The sequence below is a fragment of the Lepidochelys kempii genome, unplaced genomic scaffold, assembly GCF_965140265.1.
Source record: "Lepidochelys kempii isolate rLepKem1 unplaced genomic scaffold, rLepKem1.hap2 scaffold_78, whole genome shotgun sequence".
NCBI classification, from domain to species: Eukaryota; Metazoa; Chordata; order Testudines; family Cheloniidae; genus Lepidochelys; species Lepidochelys kempii.
This window is the reverse complement of record NW_027333645.1, coordinates 469,060-490,031: the sequence shown is the minus strand read 5'-3', so window position 1 is coordinate 490,031 and position 20,972 is coordinate 469,060. Positions and strand designations below refer to the sequence as shown.

Sequence of the window (20,972 nt, the reverse complement as noted above, 5' to 3'; positions counted from 1 at the left end):
CCCATGTTCTCAGTTGCGTAGTTTGTGACACGTTTTCTCTGTACGTCTCAAAGATTGATAAAAATGTTTGCCCCACTTTTACTCTAGTTGTCTACTTCTAATTGAATATGCCCCTGAGAGCTTTCCCTGTCTCCGTAATTATAAATTACGACGAAAATCTCAGATTTACACCTTTTCTCAGATTCCTGAATTTGGATCTAAAACGTTTGCCAATGTTGCCCATTTCTATTCATTGACCAAATAGTGGTGGGAAATACACTCAGCTTTTACCTCTGTGACAAAGTGGGACTCTTCTTAATGTTCTTAATGTTTCCTCTGAATAGTGTGGGGGTGCCTCAGTTTCCCCTAGGCAGTTCTTAAGTATCTAGGTGGTGGGATAAGGGTGTATGATCATTGCAGAGCCCTAGAGGGCAGGTGTGTGCAGGAGTCTGGACACAGAGAATGGCCGACACCCTGTTTCCTGGCCACTGATGGCCTGGGCCCTTCCCCCCTGCAAGGTGAGAGCTAAAGGGTTGGAGAACAAAGGAATCCGGTGACCTCCTAGCCCGGGAAAGGAACCAAGCCCAGAGGAGGAGGGGCTGGAGGGAGTTTCAGTTGGGGGCTGGCTGGGACATGGAGTGAAGGGCAGACATGGTTGTCTGGCTCACTGCCCCCCCCAAAATGGCCCCAGCTGAGGGGTCCTGTTCTCTGCACTTGCAAGCTCTGTTTTAGACCATGTTCCTGTCATCTAATAAACCTCTGTTTTACTGGCTGGCTGAGAGTCACGTCTGATTGCGGAGTTGGGGTGCAGGACCCTCTGGCTTCCCCAGGAGCCCTGCCTGAGCGGACTCGCTGTGGGAAGGGCATGGAGGGGCAGAGGATGCTGAATGGTCCGAGGTCAGACCCAGGAAGGTGGAAGCCGGGTGAGCTGTGTGTCCTGAAGACAGGCTGCTCACAGAAAGGCGACTGCCCCAGAGTCCTGCCCAGCTTCCTGGGGAGAAGTTCCAGAGCATCGCCCAGGGACTCCGTGACAACCTCCTATCAACAACTGCTCTAAAATCCCTCTCATTTTCCACTTTCCTCTCTATAATTTGCATAAATGGATCCAAAATCCCTCAGATTTCCACCCTTTCTCTTTCATTTCTGAACACTGATCTCAAATCTCAGGTTTCCCTCTTACGATGTCATCATCAAATGTCAATTAAAAATCCTCTTGGGTTTGGGGCTGTTCCCCATGTCTCTAAATCCTAGCAACTTGTCCTTCCTTGGGGGGAACCTGTCGCCCTGTGTCCTTCTCCATCCTGGTTGGGAAATTAACCCCCCTGCAACAATGATCATCTTTCCCTCTCCTTTGAGAATCATTTGTTCCCTCGTTTCTCTCTGTTAAAAATGTTTGCTGATAAAAGAGACTAGCCATATATTCAATACCCATCAAAGCCAGGGGCCTCCCCCTGTTTGGGGGATGGGTGGTTCCCAGTTGGTAACAGGAGAGTTGGCTGGACCCTTTTCTTTTCTCCAGCTGGCACGGGATGAGGAGGTCCCTCTGAGTGCAGCGTGGGTCCAGAAGTATCCCAAACCCCATGACAAAGGGTCTCCGTGAGGGGGGGCTTTCCGCAGTGCAAAGCTGTAGCCAACTCTGGGGTGGATCCACAGTGGCCATTATTTGCTAGTGACAGAGTATGGAAATTTCTTAGTTATTTTGGCCCTCCATGGCTTCCCTTCTCCTGTTAAAGAGGCGTCCCCCCGGGCTCCCTCTGCCTGTGTGACTGGCCAGCAGGGGGTGGTGATAACTTTCTATCCACTTACCAGACACTGTGAGGGAACATTGTTGCTGGGGGGGGCAGGTGTCTGTTTGGGGAGATTGCAGCGGGAGCTGAAGGGGCATTGTGGTAGGGGAAGGCCTCTGGCTGGCTGGGCAGGGGTGACCCTGGTCAGGTTGGTGGGTTCTGGAGGGTTTGGGGTTTCGGGGGGTAGTTCTGATGTGCCCAGCCCTAAGGCTATGGGTCCTGGAGGTGGGTATGGCTGGGCGCCTGTTGGCTGCAGACCAGTGGGGGTGGGGGTCTCTTGGGCTGGTGGGGCAGGGGATTAGACGCTGCCTGGTGCTGTGCCAGGGGCTCTGTCTGGGATTGCCCAGCTGGCTCCTGGGACCATTGCCATGCCCAGTGCACAGCGCTGTGGTGGGGCGGTCCCTGGCGCAGAGTGAGGGGTCCTCCTGTAATGCGTCAGGGGGTCCTGCTGGGAGGAGGAGGGGGTCCCAGGCAAATGGCCTGGCAGATCCTGGTGGAGGGCAGGTGGGGGTCCTAGGCAGGCAATGGGGAAATCCCAGGCAGGCAGTGAGGGACTATAAAATGACTCTACACAAACAGCCCCCCACCCCATTTCTCCTGCCATTTGCAGGAGCAAATCCAGCCATGGGGGAGCAAACAACCCAGGAATGAGAGTTTCCTAGCAGACAGGCATGGAGAGGGCACAGGGAAAAGGAGATAGAGAGACTGACAGGGTCCGTGGGATAAAAGAGTTTTGAAAGAGATTTCCAGCTCTCTCATCTGCCCAGACAGATGTATTACTGCACTGTGGGGAGAATCACTTTCCTGTGGACAAGACGAGGATGAGAGAGAGGAAAACCCAGTTCCTGACTCCATGTCCCTCCTGCTGGGGTGTGGCTGCCGTGCGGTCAGTGTCAGAGGGAATCCTCGAAAGGGACTCCTTTGGTTCTGCTTTTTTCTAGGATTGCGTTCAGAGACTTTGTTTTGGGATGCGGGAGGGAGAAAGGAGGTTACAAGTGTGTCTGTGGGCTTAGCCTGTCAGGAGGGGCCAGGTCTCTGCTGTAATCCAGAGATTAAATAGAGAGTTGTCACTTCGGATGGGCTATCACCAGCAGGAGAGTGAATTTGTGTGGGGGGCGGAGGGTGAGAAAACCTGGATTTGTGCTGGAAATGGCCCAACGTGATGATCACTTTAGATAAGCTATTACCAGCAGGACAGTGGGGTGGGAGGAGGTATTGTTTCATATTCTCTGTGTATATATAAAGTCTGCTGCAGTTTCCACGGTATGCATCCGATGAAGTGAGCTGTAGCTCACCAAAGCTCATGCTCAAATAAATTGGTTAGTCTCTAAGGTCCCAGAAGTACTCCTTTTCTTTTAGCATTTTCTGAGTACGGCAGAATCTCATATCTCGCTCTGCAGGGAAAGAGCCTGGGGGAAGCATGATGTGAAATGAACTAATGCCCGTTCCCAAACCTCCACAACGGCCCTTCTCGCCCAGCCAGGCTGCAGAACGACGCTCACGTTTCGTTCCGGTTCATCCCGTCCTCCCATGGGACAGGGGAGCGACATGGCTATAGAGGAGCCAGCTCAGGTAGGGATTATTGGGGGGGTTCTGATCTGTTCCTGCAGAGGAGAGAGGGACAGCAAATACACGGGAGAGGGGAAGGTTTCCACCGTCTGGTTTGGAGGTTGGAGCGGGGACAGGAAATGCACAGGGTGGAGAAAGGAAGGAGACCAGGGGGTGGCAGACCTGCTGGGAGTTGTTTAATAAGTGGCCTAGATTCTTGGAACAGACCCATGAGGTTTGGAGGTGGAAATGCTCCAATTTGGTGAACAGAAAATAACGCACGTAGATGGGGCTGGGAAAAAGGACCAGACTCGTAGTGCTGGAGCCTGACCCAACTAACCAGTGGGTGCCTTTAAATATGAAGGGGGAAGCCACCAGTCAGGCTTAGGGGAGATTTTCCTGCCTCATATCCAGCTCCTCACAAGGAGGAGGGCGTTGGGCTTCCTACAAGAGATCTCTCCCTAGACCCTGCTTGGGGCAGCATCTCCGGTATCTGTCTGTGTCTAGTAGGTGTGTGATGGATCTGGTGAGAGAGAGGAGGGGTGTCTCTTCGCCCCCTCACCCTGGTGTTTCCTGGGTGCTCTGAGCGGGGTGGGGGTGGGACACTGTTGACTGCGGTCCACCCAGAGTTTCCGTTTGATTGTCTCCTCTCCCCCACGAATAGTGGGGCTGTGAGTGGGGCAGCAGGTCCTGAGTGTGGGGCTCTGGCTCTTTCAGGGGATGGTGACCTTCGAGGAGGTGGCTGTGTATTTCACCAGGGAAGAGCGGGCTCTGCTGGACCCCGCTCAGAGAGCCCTCTCCAGAGACGTCATGTAGGAGACCTATGAGAATGTGACCTCGCTGGGTAAGGGTTCCTGTCCCCTCGGTTCTTGGAAGGGGGAACGGAAGAGATGAGGTTCACGCCACCCCCACAATGCCACCTCTGCTCTGTCCTGTTCCAGCATCACCCCAGCATGCCAGTGACACACACACGACCAGAGACCCTCCCCTGCTGCTGAACGCTGTGGGAAGAGAGCACATGAGCAGAATCGCACAGTGTCAAATATCTCCTGTTTGCACAAGTAAAACGGGGGGTTAGGTCCAGCATAACGAGCAGAAGCTTCCTACCCCTGGCCTTCTCTCAAACCCTGAGCCTTCTCCACCCAGACCAGAAAGTGCTTGGGGTGTAAGAAGCAGGCTGCTGGGGTCAGAGCGGCTGGTCCAGGGTTACTGATCACACAGACCTTGAATGCTGGCTGGGGGAATCCAGACAAGGGAGCTCCAGCAGCAGAACATTGAAACTCAGCCAGGATTACAGATGACACAACTCCTCACTGCTCCGGATTGCCCCGTGCATGGGACAATGGCCTCGGTTGCTGGTGAAAATCCTTGAGACCTGGAGAGTTGCTCCCCCATCCGCATGTGCACTAACCACAATCTACTTTCTCTGCAGACTTGGTTTTTTGAGTCCCTCATTCCTGAAGTCACATGACCCCGATTCTTATTTTTCACATTCTGCTTTTCTAGACTATTTAGAGTCTGTTGCTTCTGAATGATAGTTTCTAATTTCCCAGTGTTCTCCACAGCCAGGGATTTTCCTACTCCCTCCCATTGCACTGGACTCACTAGGTTCCCTGGTATTTAAGAACGGCCACACTGGGACAGACCAAAGGTCCATCTAGCCCAGTGTCCTGTCTTCCGACAGTGACCAGCGCCGGGTGTCCCAGAGGGAACGAACAGAACAGGGAATCATGAAGTGATTCATCTCCTGTCACCCATTCACAGCTTATGACAAACAGAAGTTAGGGACACCATCCCTGCCCATCCTGGCTAATAACCATTCACGGACCTGTCCTCAATAGATTTCTCATGGTGTTTGTTTGTTTTTTTTGTATCCCTATTATAATCCTGAGTTCCCCAGGTTGACTGTGCGTTGTGTGAAGAAATACTTCCTTTTGTTTCTTATAAACCTCTGCCTATTAATTTGATTGGGTGATTCCTAGTCCTTGTGTTCTGAGAAGGAGTAAATAACACTTCCTTCTTTAATTTCTCCACAGCAGACATGCTTTTATAGACCTCTCTCATATGCCCTCTTGTCTCTTTTCCAAGCTGAAAAGTCCCAGTCTTACATATCTCTCGTCATACAGAAGCTGTTTCATACTCCTAGTCCGGGTTTTTTTGCCCTTTTCTGACCTTTTCCAATTGCAATGTATCTTTTTTGAGATGGGCCGACCACATCTGCACACAATATTCAAGATGTGGGCGTACCATGGATTTATATAGAGGCAAGTTATGTACTGTCTTATTATCTGTCCCTTTCTTAATGATTCCCAACACCCTGTTCGCTTTTTGACTGCCTCTGCACCCTGAGTGGATGTTTTCAGAGAACTATCGACAATGACTCCAAGATCCCTCTCTTGAGTGGAAACAGCTAATGTAGACCCCATCATTTTATATGTATAGTTGGGATTATGTTTTCCAATGGGCTGCACTAGGTGCTATCCTGACATCTAGGACTGCTGAGATCCTGCATTCAGTGATATCCCTGCCCTTCCTGTTCCCTTTCTCCACTGAACCCCACCAGCCCATTCTTAGTGTTCCCAGCTTCCCCAGGACTCTCTCATTGTGTCTGGACCTCTCTCTCTCTGCAAGAAGCAGTTCCAGGGAGACTTGTCCTCTGTCTGGAGTCTTCAACTTCTGGGACATGGATTTACTTTCTCTGTGTTTTAGGAGATGCTTTGAAATTGAGTGTCTGTGACATTAACCACAGTGCAATCTTGACTGGTTGAACAGCTGTTTCCCCTCAGTTGCCCAAGCTGGGGTGGCTTTTACACTGCTTTACTGTGAGAACAGCCACTCCTGGGCAGTTAACACCCAGTCTCCAGCATGTAACTCGCTGCCAGCTACACAGTATTGAGCGCTGTTAGTCAGCGACTCACGAATTACAGTGCACCACAGGAGAACCCCAGAAAATTCTCTGGTCTTGGACTTTTGTGTATCTTTCACTGTCCAGCACACTACTGAACGACTCAAGGTCATATGAAGTCTGTCATTTCATCAGTGGAAAATGACACGTGCCGGCCTTGTTATCCCAAATGGATTTTCCAACACACTTTAATCCCAACACACTGGTTAGATGAAACAATAAAATGAGATGGCTAACTACCGGCAAAAAAACCATATTAATTGACTACAGGTAATGAGGTATAAAAGCCAGAATTGTTTACAAAAGAAATGCAAGATAAAACCCAAACTAACATCTAAGTTAACAAGCTAAAACGGATACAAAGCAAATGTTTCTCTCACTATATCCTGAGGCAGGCTGGCTGTCCTTTCAGCCAGAAGTCCCCCTAATTCGCCCCTGCTGCCAAGTTCAGTTTCTTCAGGAGCTGTCATGAGCAGAGGAAAAGGGGGAGAGAGAGAGTCTCAAGCATTTTCCTCCCCTCTTTTTATAATTCAGTCCTCTGTACGACAAACAACTTCAGTTCTCAGCTGAGTCATGGTGACCGGCTGTCTGTTGTAGCTATGAGCTTCAAGTGGTCCCTGTGAAGGAATGTAAATGTCTTCTTCACACCTTCCCCCTCCTGGAGAATGGCAATTTGACCAGCTGCTTGCCTTGCTGTCTCTGAGGAACTGGTCTGAGGGTGTTCCACAGAATTGTAACTTTTTCACTAATATGATACAGTAAAATCTCATAATTTTACATAGTGTTGCTACACATATTTTAACAGGAGGATAATATTCTGTAGATTATGCATTTTCAAATGATACCTCAAACAAGCCATACTATGTAAATAATTGATCATAGTTTTCTAGAAGAGTGAACATAGGGGTTGTGACAGGGTCAGGCCAGATGGCTAAGTAGGTCCCTTTTCCTTGGGTAAAGTAACAGAACAATCAGGAACCTTCTGGAGACCAGTAAGACAGGCTGATTCGAACACCTGCAACCAATCAAGAAGCTACTTGAATCAATTGAGGCAGGCTAATCGGGGCACCTGGGTTTTAAAAAGGAGCTCACCTCAGTTAGTGAGGTGTGTGTGAGGAGCTGGGAGCAAGGGGCGCGAGGAGCTGAGAGTGAGAACATGGACTGATGGAGGACTGAGGAGTACAAGCATTATCAGACACCAGGAGGAAGGTCCTATGGTGAGGATAAAGAAGGGGTTGGGAGGAGGCCATGGGGAAGTAGCCCAGGGAGTTGTCGCTGTCGCAGAGCTGTTCCAGGAGGCACTCTAGACAGGTGCATTCCACAGGGCCCTGGGCTGGAGCCCGGAGTAGAGGGCGGGCCCGGGTTCCCCCCAAATCCTCCCAACTCCTGGTCAGACGCAGGAGTCGTCAGCCTGGACTGTGGGTTCAGAAAAACGGCCAAGCTGAGGGCTGCCGTGAAGCTCCAAGGTGAGCAAATCCGCCAATAAGCGCAAGACCCACCAAGGTAGAGCAGGAACTTCGTCACAGGGTACAGACTGTGCCTGTCTGTGTGTGTCCCCAGCAGATATGTGGGTATTTCAATCCCTCATAAGCAGAGTGCTCAGCATCTTCAGGGACCCAGGGAGCTGGTCCTGGGAATTCACTGGTTTACTAGGCGTGACACTGTAGGGAATTGTGAGACACTTCAATAATAATAATTAATAATAAAATACTAATATGATGAAATTGCAATGAATCATGCTAGATATGCCGTGTAAGGTGTCAGTGAAAATGCTATGATTTTCCAAGTATGATCATTTTGTTTCTATGTTTTGTACCACCTTTGTGTTGTGAGTTATAGAGATGTAGGGTATATCTGTATTTCCAGACTTGTGCAGTGTTTCTGGGTGACACCCCCGGACAGACTGGCATCAGCACTGCCGAGCCTCTTCACTGGCCTGTCAAGGGTCATCAGCTGTACAATGAGCCCATGAAAAGAACCAAGGGGATACGCCTATTGAGTCAGCAAGACATGCAGGGGTATGCCTGTGTACTGAGAACTCCAGGGCTTTTCCATGCCATGTGCTGTGAAGCTTGTGTTTGGGACACAGGAAGTACAAGCCACAAGGCAAAGGGAATAGAAAGGGCAGCTGCATCATCTTCATTTTCTCTTCAATCCCTCTTCCTACCTCTGGAGCAACTTCTCTGCAAACTGAAGCCTTGAACAAAGGACTGAATGACCCATCCAAGCTGTGGATGTGTTCCAGACGGACTTTCAAGCCAGGAACTCACCAATACTGTGAAGAACCCGATATATAGATTTCTGAATGTGTCTGACCTTTCCTTCTTTCCTTTAGTTTAGAGGCTAAAGGATTGGCTGGCAGCCTGGTATTTTGGGTAAGATCCAAACCTTTTTTTTAAGGTCAGGCTTGACAAAGCCCTGGCTGGGATGATTTAATTGGGGATTGGTCCTGCTTTGAGCAGGGGGTTGGACTAGATGACCTCCTGAGGTCCCTTCCAACCCTGAGATTCTATGATTCAAAGCTGTGCTGACCTGGTAATATGGCTGACCCTTTGGGGTCAGAACATTGTGTTTCTGTGACCAGAATTTTTAAATAAGCTCTCACTGTACCGAACATAGGTGCTGATTGGGAGTCAGAGAACTGGAATGCAATAAAGGGGGCTGTGTGATCTTTTTCAGCTTCTCAATAACCAGTGTGGGGGATCAGAAGCATAGTTTGTGAGTGGTCGGTGATTTTAACTTCAGTGTTAGCCATCAGTTCTGGGAGCATCTTCTCTCCCTTTTTTAGCCTGCCCTGACCTTAGCGTTTTCAGTCAGGACTCCCCAAGGCACACCAGGTCACACTAAGCACTGAAGTGAAATTAATAGCATGTTTTGTTTTTTTATGACAAAGTCTTATGCAATCACCTGAACTCCTTTGTTTTCTTTCATCTGAGCAGGGTTTCCCATTTCCAAACCTGATGTGTTTTCCCAGCTGGAACAAGGGGAAGAGCCATGGGTCTCAGAGCTCCAGGGTTCAGAGGAAAGACAGACCCTGAGAGCTCCCTGCAAAGGTGAGGAAACATGAAACCAACTCAGAATCTGTAAGTGCCTGAAGGAAACATCTGGGATGCCCTACGAAGCCCTTGGGAGGTCACTCAGTTCATTATTGTCCCTAGCAGGGGTCATAACCTCAGGGTAACTATAGCTCATGGCTTCCTGTAGATCCGAGCAGACATCAGGCAGTAGCTTCCTCCCTTCCCCCCATGAATTTGATGGGATGTGAAGGCTGAATTGATCCCCTCCTCTCTCCTATTTAGGGGAAGTGTTTGGAGGAGTTCAGTTCCTGCTTTTATTTGACCTGTCTCCAGCACTTTTTTTCGTTGGCCTTCCCCTTTCCATCCCTGTTTGAGGTTTCTGTCTCTACCGCTGCAGGTGATGCGATGGCATGTGAGAAAGAGGAGCAGAATTCTCAGCAGGAAAATGCTGGGCAAGTGGATAAACACAGAGCATTATCACAAAGATCGGAAAGGAACGTGTCCAGGAGTCATGAGCAGGGAAAATCCTGTGAGATTCAGCACAGACCAGAGAGCGAGCAGGGAAATCGGCCAAGGGATAAAGTGGGTAAATTAATTTCCTGTCGGGGAACTCAGAAGGAGCTCAAGGAAAGCACAACACAGCAGGAAATCCTCAGGGGAAAGATAAAAAATGCATGCACTGAGTGTGGGAAAAACGTATATGACCAGTCAGCCCTTATAAAGCATCAGAGAATCCGCGCAGGAGAGAGGCCCTATGAATGCCGTGAGTGTGAGAACCTTCAATCGCAGCTCAAACCTTGTTACTCATCAGAGAACCACACAGGGGAGAGGCCCTATGAATGCCGTGAGTGTGGGAAAACCTTCTCTTGGCACTCAGCCCATGTTAGCCATCCAAGAATCTGCACAGGAGATCAACACCATAAAAACCTCTAGGGCTATCCGTACTTTTTTTTCTTTAATACTTTTCCTGATTCCCACATAGTAGCTTTTAAAGTTGTTTGAACTGTTTGCAGCACCGTTATCCCTCAGCGTGTCCAAATGAGTGGCCCATTTTTGCCTTTTGCAGTTCACCCTGTTTTGAGGTGGACCCATTTGTCCTTCCTATCTACTCCATTGTCTCACGAATAATTTGAGTGTGCCCTTCCTATCAGGAACCAGGGAGCATCACATCTATACCATTCCTCCTATTGCAAAATTATTGTTCGGAATCACCAATGATTCAGATTATATCATTGCCAGTTGTTCTCACGTTGCTCTGGGTTGTGCTGAAGAGCAGTTATATTGGGAACTTTCCCAATTATATTTAAAGGAAGAGGAGCAGGGGCAGGAAAAGAAGTGTCATTTCAGCCTCTGTGACACTGGAAGGAGATGGGGTGACTCAGAGATTCCCTCCTTCCCCATCACTCCAGACCTGTTAACTCTGCATGGCTCAGACAGGAGGGATCTTCATCACATTCTATCCCTCCACTTCTCAAAGTGTCACGTGATGAAGCGTTCTCAGCTGTCTGTGCTTGGAGACGATGCTTTGACTTCTTTAATCCTATATCAGAGTCGCTATGCCTGGAGATGAAAGTGTCAAAAACCTGGAAGGGGAATTCAGATGGATCCCAAGCACCGTGTGATCATTTGGAGTTTAAATCCCAGGTTCCATCAATTGGTAGAGCCACTTCTGGCAAGGGGGCTGTTTTGTCCCCCATTATGGGGGATGCTAGGTTACTAAAAAGTTTTTAAATAACCTAACTAATTCTATGGCATGGGGAATGGTCCCCTTCATGATGCAGATGTTGAGGAAATAGAAGTGGGTTTTTTATTGAATTTATCCTTTGTAGGTGCTAAAAAAAAGTGTATGAAATGAAATCAGTGTTGGAAATCTAATAGCTGCAGAAAAATAGCTAGTTTTGAATAGAAACTCCAGCTCTGATAACTAACAGGCCTGTATCCAGTCCCTTGCCTGGAATTGTGCCACCAAATTAAAGAAAAGCTGGGCATGTTTCAGGAAGCCATTCCTCACTAACACTGCTGAGATTTTGAGTGCTTTTGTAAAGGATTCTGAAGTGTACATTTACCCTAACCAAGGCCAAGGATTTGGAAAGAACTGGGGTTGAATGAGTACACGCTCCGTTCTTGGTTTCCATCCCAGTAAAAGAAGCTATGGTGACCAAAGCCCCAAGGAAAATTGTTTGTTTGTACAACTCACTGATTACAGATCCAAAGCATGCCAGGGTTAGATTGAGAACAATCATCCTTCACCATTTGGATCCAAAGAGAGAGAGTGCTTCATAGGACATTCCCTCCTCGTGGATTCCAAACTTGGTGCCTGATCGGGTAATGTCAAAGTCAGCTTCAGGACTCACATAATTTGTCAGACCATTCTGTTTATTAGCAAAGCACTTTGCCAGTGCACACAGATATGTGAGCCCCCTGCAAAGGCTCAAGCTAACTTATTTATACAGATAAGCCAATTTAACATAAGAGACAAAAGGAAGCAGAAACTGACAAATATACATACATATCTTACTTGCATACTAATGTTTACCAATCTCCCAGCTCAGTAGGAGCTCTAAGTTAATTAGTTTGAGGACCCATTGTCTCACACTCCTTAATGTTTCTCTTCTTGACAACTATATTTCAACAAACCCTTCAAGTAGCATTTCTTTAATGAATTATAATTTCAATATAATTCATTCTATTTTCACAGAAACAAGGACTTTCAGGCTGTGGAAATGATGGTAACCAATGAGGCAACGAACGTGTCCGGTTCCAATTTCAGACTTCCAGATACTCGCATGTTGAGTCCTGATTCTCTGGTTTTGTGTCTGATGCTCCGGCTTCACAATAAAGCTGATGTTGGCACAGCTGCCCCCATGTAGCTGCGCTGGTGTAGCATGCTATTACAGATGCTCTAAGCCAATGGGAGAGATCTCTCCCGTCGGACTTCATTAGTCCAGCCCCCTCAAGCTATATGTCCTGCTGATGTAGCACTATCTACACAGGGCGTTAGGGCTGTGTAACTACATTGCTCAACTCTGGATTTTTCACACCCCTGAGCAATATAGTTATACCGATAAATGCCTTTAGTGTAGGACAGTTTTCTCTTGTGTTTTATGCATTTACATCCCTTCTCCTCTACCTCCTCCTACTTTGAAAGATTAAAAAGTGTGAAAAGAGAGAGTTTTTTTTCCTCGTGATGCAAACATTCCCACATAGGAGACCCCTTCCACCAACACACATGGCAGAAGAACCAGCGATATATGAACTCAGAGAATTGGTTGGGACCTACGTTGGGACAAACCAGAACTAGAGCCAAGGTTCAGTTGTTGGCAACGGGGATTAAAAGAAAATGAACTCATATGACAAGAATTTGAGCTCTTTGAATGTTATTGTTTCCAATGAAAATGAATTTATTGGTTAAAAAGTAGGAGACTAATTGTGTGATAATCTGAATCACTTTGTAAAACAAAGTGTCTCATTTTTTTGTTTTGTTAGTCATACAGGAAGTGACAGCTGATCTTGAAAAGTTAATTTGCTTTAATTTACGCCCTGTAGTGTAAGGAGTTCTGGTAGAAAACCTCACTCCAATGGTTGGGGTGGAAGAATGTGTGTGAGTGTGTATAAGTGAATATTGGCCCAGTATAGATTTTAAATTTTTGTGTTTCAAATAGAACTTATTTTGCTTAGTTTCAAAGTCTATTTCTAGTGAAAGCAAAATTATTTGAAGAGACAATTTGTAGAAGTTTTTACAAGTTCTTACACTTAGACTGTAAGGGTCACTGACTTCTCTAATTTGCAAAGGAAAGTCATCTGTCATAGGATGTGTTCAGCAGGTAGGAAAGTTGCAGTCCTCAAGCACCAAGGAAAAGGCTGAAGTCCATTACCTTTTAGGTCAAGAAGCCATCTAAAGTCTGGTCTATGCTGAAAAGCGATGTTGACGTAGCCACCTCTCTCAGGGGTGTGAAAAGTCCACTCCACTGAGAGAAGTAGTTAATGTGACCTCAGCCCCAGCATAGACAGTGTTAGGTTGTCAGAAGAATACTTCCAGTGTTTGAAGTATAGACAGAGCCTGAGACAGACTGATCCCCTATGGGAAGTGAGTCATGACATGAATTCCAATTTTTACCCATTTCCCTATAAGTGAGAGACGTACTAGTATGGAGGGCTGGGCCAGCTGTCCGATCGCCTGGTTCCTCAACTGTAGCTACAGCTCTTAGTACCCATCCACCCAAAGACTGAGAGAAATGGAGAGTTCCAACCGTTGTTATTTTAGTATCTTATTGTTCCTTTCTCTGTTTTTTGTGCTGGTCTTTCTATTATATCAGGGTGTGAGGGTATAGCTCAGTGCATGTTGTGACAAAGCTCTGTCCTTGTCTCTATGGGTCCCACGTTTCCTGGTGGATTTTGCTAGCCTCAGAGGCTCACTGTGACCCTCCACATAGCCCTTCTCTCTCTCTAGAGGCAAGGGCCACAGCTTACTGAGCCATCATAAGCCAGCAAGGGAGGTGAGGAGAAGCAACCCTCCCTCGCACAATCTCTGTTTCCCAGTATCCATGATTAATCAAGGAGGGGAGGGGAGGAGAGGGGGGAGCCCGGGCCCACCCTCTACTCTGGGCTACAGCCCAGGGACCCTAATAGTAGCAGCTATGGTAGCTGACTTTTGGGAAATAGGACGTGTACAATTCCCTGGGCCGCTTCCCCACAGCAGCCCCCACTCAGTATCTGCTTCGCTGTTACCTCAGGGCCTCCTTCCTTGCACCTGATGTGGATTTGCACTGCTTGGTTCCTCCAACAGCACGGCTTCCTCCTACAGATCCTGACACATGCGCCTCACTGATGAACTGGGAGGCTTTTCACTAGTTCCAGCCAGGCCTTGATGGGCTTCACGTGTTCCAATCAACCTAGCTATCTCCACTGCTTTCTAGAAGGATCTTAATTGGCCCCAGGTGTCTTGATTAACCTGAAACAACTGCCATTTGGTTACCATAGTACCAAGGATTTGTTTAGCCTGGGGCTAAAATACCTGTTCCTCACTACTTAACTATAGCCGTCTTGCCTTGCCCCGTCGCAATGTGTGACAAAAGCTTATTGGTACCAATTGGCAAAGGGGTCACTGTCATTCACAAGCAACTCCTGTCTCAGACCTGTTGGGGACACTGGGGCATGGCCACTAGGTAACTCGAGGAGATGAAAGACCACGAGTGTCTATGAAGCCCCCTTGCACTAGGCCCAGGTGTCCTTGCCCCCCCCCCCCCCGCCTGGAGGCACACACAGCAGTTATGCTGAGAATCTGCAACAGTATGTTGCAGAGTCAGACTGCCTGAAACTAAGCAAGGCCAAACAGGGGAGATATGGAAGAACAATGCTGAATAAAGCAGCTTTATGTATAGTTTAACAAATGATACAGAGAATCAGGGAACTAGCTGGGGACTGGATTGGCTGGCTATATGGATACTTGGGGCAGCTTGCTATTGGATAATAAATTGGCCTGGGAACTACAGGCCAGTCAGCCTCACCTCAGTCCCTGGAAAAATCATGGAGCAGGTCCTCAAAGAATCAATCCTGAAGCACTTGCATGAGAGGAAAGTGATCAGGAACAGCCAGCATGGATTCACCAAGGGAAGGTCATGCCTGACTAATCTAACCGCCTTTTATGATGAGATTACTGGTTCTGTGATTGAAGGGAAAGCAGTGGATGTATTGTTTCTTGACTTTAGCAAAGCTTTTGACACAGTCTCCCATAGTATTCTTGTCAGCAAGTTAAGGAAGTATGGGCTGGATGAATGCACTATAAGGTGGGTAGAAAGCTGGCTAGATTGTCGGGCTCAACGGGTAGTGATCAATGGCTCCATGTCTAGTTGGCAGCCGGTATCAAGTGGAGTGCCCCAAGGGTCGGTCCTGGGGCCGGTTTTGTTCAATATCTTCATAAATGATCTGGAGGATGGTGTGGATTGCACTCTCAGCAAATTTGCGGGTGATACTAAACTGGGAGGAGTGGTAGATACACTGGAGGGGAGGGATAGGATACAGAAGGACCTAGACCAATTGGAAGATTGGGCCAAAAGGAATCTGATGAGGTTCAATAAGGATAAGTGCAGGGTCCTGCACTTAGGACGGAAGAACCCAATGCACAGCTACAGACTAGGGACCGAATGGCTAGGCAGCAGTTCTGCGGAAAAGGACCTAGGGGTGACAGTGGACGAGAAGCTGGATATGAGTCAGCAGTGTGCCCTTGTTGCCAAGAAGGCCAATGGCATTTTGGGATGTATAAGTAGGGGCATAGCAAGCAGATCGAGGGACGTGATCGTTCCCCTCTATTCGACATTGGTGAGGCCTCATCTGGAGTACTGTGTCCAGTTTTGGGCCCCACACTTCAAGAAGGATGTGGATAAATTGGAGAGAGTCCAGCGAAGGGCAACAAAAATGATTAGGGGACTGGAACACATGAGTTATGAGGAGAGGCTGAGGGAGCTGGGATTGTTTAGCCTGCAGAAGAGAAGAATGAGGGTGGATTTGATAGCTGCTTTCAACTACCTGAAAGGGGGTTCCAAAGAGGATGGCTCTAGACTGTTCTCAATGGTAGCAGATGACAGAACGAGGAGTAATGGTCTCAAGTTGCAGTGGGGGAGGTTTAGATTGGATATTAGGAAAAACTTTTTCACTAAGAGGGTGGTGAAACACTGGAATGCGTTACCTAGGGAGGTGGTAGAATCTCCTTCCTTAGAGGTTTTTAAGGTCAGGCTTGACAAAGCCCTGGCTGGGATGATTTAACTGGGAATTGGTCCTGCTTTGAGCAGGGGGTTGGACTAGATGACCTTCTGGGGTCCCTTCCAACCCTGATATTCTATGATTCTATGATAAGTATGCTGGGAAAAAGGATGTATAAAAGCCTGTGTAACTTCCTGCTCTGTTGTGCAGGATTTGAGATTTTATTCTCCCTGTACCTTTTTGCAGCTGCAAATAAACTTTTCTGCTTCTCCACCCCGTTGTGATTATTGGGTGTAGCACACCGGGTAACGAACCCAACTCAAGCTGTTGTTCAGCCTATCGGCACTGGGTGCCGGCAACAGACCTGACAAATTCACCACACCTAGGACCCAGAGCAGGGGTGGTGGAATCTTCCTTACAGTGGGGGGGCCACCGGTGTCCGAACTGTGATGCCCCCATGACACCCCTTTCGCCCCAGCCCTCACTCACCCCGCCCCTTCTCCCTGATGCCACCCCTCCCTCCGAGGCCACACCCACAGAACGCCTCTTCCCCCAAGGCTCCACCTTGTTCCCCCCTCCGTCGTCCGTTCTTAGGGCTGCTAAAAAGTGCTGGGCCCATGGCCCTCTAAACCCCCCTCGTCCTGCACCCTGACACACAGCCAGGCAGGCAGCAGTGTGTGTGAGTGTGTGTATGTGACAGAGACTGCTGGGCTGTGCTGAGCCAGTGCGGGAAGTGGGGGCTGATGTCGGGGCTGTCCCACTCCCCCTGACTCAGGACTGGGGTGTCCCGCTCTCCCTGACTCAGGACTGGGGTGTCCCGCCTCCCCCTGACTCAGGACTGGTTGCTTCCAGCAGCTGTCTGAACTTAGGGACAGCGTGCCAACACACTCACTCTTCCACAACACACACGCTCCCCGAACACACACACTGTCTGTCCCCAACACACACACATTCTCTGCCCACCACGCCCACGGCAGCTGAAAAGCAGCTGGCAATCGAGTCGGATGCCCACGGAACAATGGGATAGAGAAACCTGCCTCGTGTGGCTGCCCACGAGGCATTGCAAACCCTTCCCAAAGCACCCTGCGGCCATGTCAAGGTTCCTCCCCCACTCTGAACTCTAGGGTACAGATGTGGGGACCTGCATGAAAAACCTCCTAAGATTATCTTTACCAGCTTAGGTCAAAACTTCCCCAAGGTACAAAATAGTCCACCCGTTGTCCTTGGACTGGCCGCTACCACCACCAAACTAATACTGGTTACTGGGGAAGAGCTGTTTGGACGCGTCCTTCCCCCCAAAATACTTCCCAAAACCTTGCACCCCACTTTCTGGACAAGGTTTGGTAAAAAGCCTCACCAATTTGCCTAGGTGACTACAGACCCAGATCCTTGGATCTTAAGAACAATGAACAATCCTCCCAACACTTGCACTCCCCCCCGTTTCCTGGGAAATGTTGGATAAAAAGCCTCACCAATTTGCATAGGTGACCACAGACCCAAACCCTTGGATCTGAGAACAATGAAAAAGCATTCAGTTTTTTACAAGAAGACTTTTAATAAAAAATAGAAGTAAATAGAAATAAAGAAATCCCCCCTGTAAAATCAGGATGGTAGATATCTTACAGGGTAATTAGATTCAAAAACATAGAGAACCCCTCTAGGCAAAACCTTAAGTTACAAAAAAGATACACTGACAGAAATAGTCATTCTATTCAGCACAATTCTTTTCTCAGCCATTTAAAGAAATCATAATCTAACACATACCTAGCTAGATTACTTACTAAAAGTTCTAAGACTCCATTCCTGGTCTATCCCCGGCAAAGACCCAGCATACAGACAGACACAGACCCTTTGTTTCTCTCCCTCCTCCCAGCTTTTGAAAGTATCTTGTCTCCTCATTGGTCATTTTGGTCAGGTGCCAGCAAGGTTACCTTTAGCTTCTTAACCCTTTACAGGTGAGAGGAGCTTTCCCCTGGCCAGGAGGGATTTCAAAGGGGTTTACCCTTCCCTTTATATTTATGACAGGCCAGTTGCACAGTGGGATAGCGTCCCACAATGCACTGCTCTCTGTGGCGATCCAAGAGCTGCTAGCCTGGATGCGCTCCGGTGACACAAGCAGCCTAGTGTGGACATGCAACAGCGGCTTAATTAAAACGCTTTAACTAAAGCAGCATAACTCTGTCGTGTAGACGTAGCCTGGCTCCCACTGGGGCCAAGGATGCTCAGGCACTGAAACTAAAGAGCCACAACTTCCTCCGTAGTTGGCAGGATTCAAACCTGCACAGGGAGACCCCCCACAAGGGATTTCGAGTCCACCACCTTAACCACTCAGCCACAACTACTTGCTTTATAGAGCGCTCTCACGACACTCTAGTTCTTTTCTCACTGAGTGATCGTTTCCAATTGTTTCCTCAGACCAGCGTCCACGACACTCACTGCTGTGCTGTTGTGTAAGTGTGCCCAGGGCTGAACAAGAATTCCTGCTCGTTTCCCTTCTGGCTGGAGCATGAGGAGAGTGTGTTTGTGGCCAGTGATGTTGCTGTAGATTGTTGTAAAATTCCTGCCTCGATAATTCAGACAGTCCCTTTCCCGTCATATCCCCAGTACATCAGTGACTGTAATAGCAGGGGGCAGGTTTTCTGTGGGGCACAGAGCTTTGCCAGGGGGTTGGTGTCTCCTTCCTTTCCTCACCCTGGAGGAAACTCAGCTTTTCATTCCATCTTTAATGTGTCATGGAATAACAACAGCGGCATGAAGAAAGAGGTGGGCAGGGTGGGCCTCAGGGGAGGGGCACAGAGGTGCAAGTGGTGGGCAGGGCAGGACGGAGAGGCACGGGTGGCAGGCTGGGTGGGTCTCATGGGTGGGGCTGAGAGGTGGGAGCGGCGGCCATGGTGGGTCTCAGGGGAGGGGTCAGAGAGGTGTGGGTGGCGGGCAGACCTTGGGGTAGGGGGCGGAGAGGAATGAGCAGCCGGCAAGGAGGCCTCGGGGAGAGAGGAGCGAGTGAAAGGTGGACCAGCAGGCCTCAGCCGAAGAGGCAGACTGGGGTGGGAAGAAGTCCTCCTGTTAACCCAGTGCTATCTACACCGGGATTAGGCTGATATAACTGCATTGCTCAGGGAAGGTAAAATTTTTAACACCCCAAAGTAATGTTGTTACTGACTTAATTTTGTAAGATAGACCTGTCCAAAGAATCACACACACACCTTGGGAGTAAAACTTCACCCGCTTCTCTGCTTTACAGAATCGAAACACAAGAAACGCTTGTCAGGGCCCAGTGCGGGTTGGCAGGGAGTCAGGTGTGGGCAGACACCATACATTAGCCAGAGGAAAGCACCATGGATTAGCTGGTTTAAAGCACCTGTCTTCTAAAGAGGAGATCCTGGGTTCAACTCCCAGTAGTGGCTTTTAAGGCACCTGATACTGGCTCCTATCAGAAGACAAATAACAGAGTTAGATGGACCTTTGCTCTAGCCCAGTGTAGCCGTTCTTGTTGTTTAAATTACACTCATAGGCACTGATAATAGAGTGACTGAAAGTTTGGGTGTGAAGGGCTGATAGGCCAGTGTTCCAGTCCCCTCGCAGATGACCCCCTCCCTCTGGGACAGGGGCAGGTCCGAGCTCTCACACCAAGTGGCTCATTGGGGCTGCCAGAATCTGTGGGTGGCTCATTCAGTTTATGCTGAGGGTTGAGTCCTGCTTTGTGCACCGTGTCTGAGAATGAAAATCCTAAACCTCCCTTTGAAATAACGAATGCAGCAGGACCTGTTTTGTCACTGCTCCGAAGCAGACAGAGAAATGGAGAAATGCCATTGAGTCCAGGGGAATACTTCACTGCGGTTTTACCTTTTTCACTTGCCAAACTCCCTCCCAACCTTCTGGGCTCCTAGAGCAGGGTCCTGAGCCTGAGCCGAGACACGTGCCCTGCAACTTTACAGCCCAAGCCGCTGTCCTGGATTAATGTGACACGGGCCAGCCGTGGGTGATTCATTGCACTGTAGATGTATCCTAATGTTATGTCTATACTGCAATTAAAACACCCAGGGCACCTGTCTCAGAGCCCGGGGCAGCTGACTCAGGCTTCTGGGGCTGGGGCTGCAGGGCTACAAAATGACAGTGGAGACAGATGGCCCAGTAAAGGTATCCACGCTCCCAAGGACTCTCCCAGGAACCGTGTACAATGCGGACACCTCCGAGAAAGCCCGGAGACAATGGACACTGCTTGACTCACATCAAGGCAGCGGAACTTCCTAGCAAGTTGGAAGAGGGGAAGAGACGTCATGACTTGGCCTCACTCCCACTCTGCTCAACACCTGGCAACACATCTGGAGGACAAAGACTGAACTGAAATAATTCAGAGATCAGAAGAGAATAATAATAATAATCCATTCAAATGAAAGTCCCCAAACAGACTAGAATTGGTTTCCCAGCAGAAAATTTTCAATTTTGTTTTCCCAGTCAGACCTCGCCAAGGGAAGCAGAGAGAAAACGTTTGAGTTGCTTCCTCCAGAGCACCTTGACCTAGACACGCTAGCTGTGGGTCACTGTCGTGGCTGAGGTGGGGGCATTTTAATTATTTGGGCTGGTCCCAGGGTGTTTGGGGGACGTTATGAGGCTGTTACCTTTTGAGATAAATACTAAGAAACAAAGAACTCTTTGAGAAATCTGGGATTTAGACGTGTTTTATTGACAGCAAGGGAGGTCTGAGTTCCTGAGAAGGTTTTTGTTTACAGGAAGCAATGTGGCTTGTACCAAAGGGGAGATGGTTGTTTGTGAAGGAGGGGAGAAGACAAAATGCACACAATGAGGATGGGATTCAAACCCATGCATGCAAAGCACAATGATTAGCAGCCCACCACTTTAACCACTTGGCCACCTCTTACGAGCTGCCAAAGAAGGGACAGGAGGAGAAATCTAAGGCCAGCAGAGGTAGGAACAATAAGGAGTTTTTAAATACGAAGTGTAAGGAAGGCCTGAATGACCTCCCCCCTCACATCTAGTGATGAGCTGGGGGAAAGACTTCAGGAACAGACCGTGTTT

The 20,972-nt window shown here is 48.6% G+C and overlaps 1 protein-coding gene and 1 non-coding gene across 2 annotated transcripts in view; both read right to left on the bottom strand.

Annotated features, from left to right (window-relative positions):
- Positions 1 to 20,972, bottom strand: part of LOC140904802 (uncharacterized) — a 491,655-nt gene that overhangs the window by 108,438 nt on the left and 362,245 nt on the right. The window lies entirely within an intron of this gene.
- Positions 18,192 to 18,277, bottom strand: TRNAS-CGA (transfer RNA serine (anticodon CGA)). Its single transcript has one exon. It is a non-coding gene; the product is annotated as a tRNA-Ser (tRNA).